The sequence below is a fragment of the Coregonus clupeaformis genome, unplaced genomic scaffold (genome assembly GCF_020615455.1).
Source record: "Coregonus clupeaformis isolate EN_2021a unplaced genomic scaffold, ASM2061545v1 scaf0360, whole genome shotgun sequence".
In the NCBI taxonomy this organism is placed as follows: Eukaryota; Metazoa; Chordata; class Actinopteri; order Salmoniformes; family Salmonidae; genus Coregonus; species Coregonus clupeaformis.
Genome location: NW_025533815.1, coordinates 395,523 through 399,719, shown reverse-complemented (window position 1 = coordinate 399,719; position 4,197 = coordinate 395,523). Strand labels below are relative to the sequence as shown.

General features: G+C 36.2%; 1 long non-coding RNA gene across 2 annotated transcripts; it reads left to right on the top strand.

The window, feature by feature from the left end:
• Nucleotides 1–422: 422 nt before the first annotated feature.
• On the top strand, nt 423–3,873 carry LOC123484566. 2 transcript variants are annotated; one of them, XR_006658583.1, is made up of 3 exons: nt 423–488; nt 1,953–2,048; nt 2,965–3,873. It is a non-coding gene; the product is annotated as an uncharacterized LOC123484566 (long non-coding RNA). The 2 variants fall into 2 exon arrangements; XR_006658584.1 differs by lacking the exon at nt 423–488 and adding an exon at nt 1,157–1,198.
• Nucleotides 3,874–4,197: the final 324 nt, after the last annotated feature.

Sequence of the window (4,197 nt, the reverse complement as noted above, 5' to 3'; positions counted from 1 at the left end):
TTTCGATAGTCTTAAATGTGGAACTGGGAATACATTTGTACAATGTGCACAGTGAATATTTGTTGTAAATAGTTTAAAAATCTAAGTAATTGTAACTTTAGAAGTTGTTAAATATGTGACAAATACGTTACGTTACTTCATCTTACAACGGTGTAACGTTATCAGCTGGTTTCCTGGATGAACTACATTTCCCATAATGCATGTTTGCCCGGGACATTGACGGTGGAGGAAGGTCCATGAGTTTTCGCTGTTCGCGGTAATGCAAGTGCGTACTGTGAGTATACTTATTTCAATCAAGTGTCTGCCTTACACAGTAAATATTTTACGTTATCGAGCTGTGTGTACGTGTGTGCTAGCGTGAAACGAACAATGCTAAACAACATAATGTGAGTGTGTTATCATGATGCTATCCAGGCCTGTGTTTGTATTTCTTCCTAGGCTCAAGTGTGTGATTGTGAGATCATCTCGAAATCCTTTTAACAGTTCAGGTAGGATGTATTATGAAATAGTGTTACTAATGTAATACATTGCTAAAACCAAGTATAGAGTGTATTTGTTATAATTCATTGGTATTAGATTTAAAAGGTGATCGAATAGCTCCTGATTTGTAATGTCATTAATGCATTTCTTTTGAAGCAATGTTTAAAAAAAAATGTATAAGTGAATAGGTTGGTTTACTTTTAAGTTTAAATTTCCCACGTATCGCGTTAAAGTTTTGACCAATGAGCTAACTTGTTAAGTTGTGGCCAATGGGAGAGTGGACTGGTTGCCGGGAAAGAAAATGGAGGGAAAAGTTGAAAGAAGAGAGAGGAGAGACGTTAGTGGGGTTGGTGAAGGAAAAACGACCAAAGGAAACGATAAAGAGAGAACAAAACCATACCTACAGAGTTTTTTTAAGGGAAATCCTGATTTTATTTCTATAAGAGAGTGTTTATTATTTAGTTAAGAAAGACCAAGTGGAGACTGAAGCTGCCGTCGCATTGTGGAGACATTCGACATCCTAGAGAGGAGACCTAGAGGTTAGCCTAGCATCGTGCAAGACTTGGAGAGAATTGCTTGTGAAGATCAGTTCGGGTTTCCAACGGATGTCTGTTGCTGCTACCGAGTACTGGCTGCATTGATAGCTGTGTTCGGGGTGGATCTTGTGAGGACACCTGCACGGAACTACTATATTTTGCTGAGGCATTATCTACAAGTAGTGAGTAACTACAAATGTGGGGTGGACTTCGGGACTTTATGTATGTCGTCATTTTTTTATGAGCTCCAACACCGCCCAGGGTTTAAGCAAGCTTGCAAATAATTTGGACATGGGGTTGTGGAAAAATCATTGGGGTTTATAATTTGTATTTCTTTTGATGTGATACATTGAACATTTGATTAATATAGATCTTGAACCTTATGTCTGTTGTATTGGTGGAGTCATTTACTGTTTCAGTTTCATTTAATGCATGGGAAAGCATATCCTTATAACAATAACCAAGTCTATAATCATTCTATCTGAAGTTAATACCCTATTTGTCATTCACCCTAGCAAGTTTACAATAGGGATTCTTATTGGAGATGTCCTTCTCACCTAATATCCCATGCTGTTCAGATATTCTAAATAAGGTAATATCGTGAGAGTCAAATTCGAGCCTGGTGAGAGGGTTACACTAATAATTGGTTTTATTTTATGTGTTTCCACAGTCATTCTTTTGCTATTTCTCTAAATGTTTTTATCTCAACTGTGGGGTCAACAGTTGATCACTTGAACTCCTTTATTAATACTTTGTTAAATACAAAGAACAACAACAGAAATAGCAGATCTATAAGCACACAACTTTGATGCTTTGCTTGTTAATAACTAACTTGCTTATCTTTTAACATTTTAATTTTTACTATAATTAGTGTACAATGAATGTTTTTGATATTTGTGTAATTATTATTGTAATGGATATTTTTTGTCCATGTAGGAACAACGTGATGTAAATATGAGACGGGCCCTCGTCCTTCGTGCACTTCCTGTGTACCTGCGTGAAGATGCCTCCAAGTTTTTCAGGACCTGTAATGTAAGTGTACTGGCCTCACTATCAATCCCTTTGCTTAGCTATTCAGTCAGCTTAAACATGACATCACTCAAAGAACTCTAGGAGAACCAGAGGGCATTCCAGAAAGCAGGTTATGTGAAAACCATCAGTATAGCCAATTGTATTTTTTCCAACAACGTAATTTCAAAGTCTGTGTTTCTAGTTTGTCGCGCATTGAGTATGAGATAAAATGTTTTTATATTTCATTTTCAGCCGATTTTAAATAAAACAAAATAGCCTAAAATAAAACATTGAACAACATTCAACCACTTCCTTAAAGGCTAATATAAAATAAAGTGATGTTAAATTCAAAATGAAAAAGACGACTGCATCTGAAACTCTGTCAGTGATTTATATAACAGCCGCAGCCAGAAAATGTCTGCTTCCTGTTTTCTCCCGTTGCCATGGTGAATAACCGTATCGGAGCTCCATTGATGATGGCTTTTTACTAGTCGTCAGGCACAAGCTCAACTCCGAGTTAACGTACTCTGAGTCAACTTACCTAACTCAGATCAGCTGTTCTGTAACTGAAAACTCAGTTTCACTTCACAGGGTAAGTCAACTCTGAGTTCAGGGTTAAGCTCAGTTTGTTGAACCTCCTTTCTGGAATAGCCCCCAGAACCTGTTTATGAAGTTTCCTTGAGTTGTTATTCTGCAAACTGACATGTAGAAATTACATAAATGAAAAGGTAAGTATAAAGAATTCCACTAAACAAAAAGTATGCTTACAGGTAGGTGTGAAACTAACATAAAATAATAAGCATGTGTAAAGAAAATAGTTTAAACATGTAGCTTAGTTGCAGTCTAAGTGCAAAGTGACCGTAATGTCTAGACATCATTAGCATGATTTGTATCCTTGAGGGGCTGAACTCATTTTTGTATTATTTGTGTTTTATAGTCAGCAGATGGTCCAGACCTCACTGACACTCCGGTGGCTCTCCTGACAGTTGTCACTGATGATACTACTGATGCGGCCCTCTTCAGCCCTGAGAGCATCTGTATTGTCGTGGAAGATGAAATACTTGTGAGTGGTCCCACAAACCTGGCTGACTCATTTCTCCTGCTCTTTGGGTATGTCTATGCACTAGACCTACAGTACCCAAAGAATCTTGAGCTTACATTCACATTTATCCAAAAAGTTGTGATGTGTCTTGAGGACAACAAACCACTGAAAGGCCGTCTACTGACACTGAAGAATGATTTGTTCAATGAGTGAATCACTCAGAATGGACTATTTGTTGAGCTGAGTATTGAGGATGTTTTTAGTTTTTTTCCCCTCTTTACAAATGTAATAATTTGCCTCTTCTACCTCATGTTTAATATGTTACACTGTTTGCCTCTTCTACCTCAGATTTAATACATTGATTGTTAATAGATAAATATCACAACATTGACGTATTGCCAAGCCCAAGTTTTTGTACTGTACTTGTGGGAAACGACTGTTGAATTCATGCACTATACATGTTTAATGTTGTGTGACCTAATGCTTACCTTGATGTTGCCAGTTGAAGTACGGCACAGTAGAAACCAGTACTTTTATTTGAATGTTTTATTTAAAAAAGTGAGTTGCAGCCTTCAAGGTACAGTAAGTGCCAAAACGTTTTAAATGGCTCCACATTCTAATAGTTGTCATTGCTGTTGAGGATGGATTATAATTAGAATCTTATTGAATTTTATCATGAAGCCTTTGTGAGTTTTTATCATAATGTTTACTGAATAGTGTGATATGGAGACCCAAAATACTGAATCTACCCTCTGTAGCAATGACCACTCTCAGAATATGGAACTATTAACACTTAATGTACTTTAAAACACATTTTGTTTTATGGAGTCATTTCCTTTTCCTTTTTGTTTTAATTTATGACAAGCACTTTGTTTTGACTGAGCTCCTTTTGATTCGTGCCTTTTTAAAAGCACATTGTGTTGAATAAAAAAAAAGTTAAATTGTCACTGTGGTGTCACTTTCATGTTTTCTAACATTATTCGCTGATTATAATTGTGTAATGGACCGACATCAGTATTTCAGTTTAGAATTCATTTTGATTGCATGTCCCACATTATGAGTTGAAGAATATTGAAAATTTTGAGTGTATTTCACACATTATATGAGTTGAAGAATATTTAATATTTT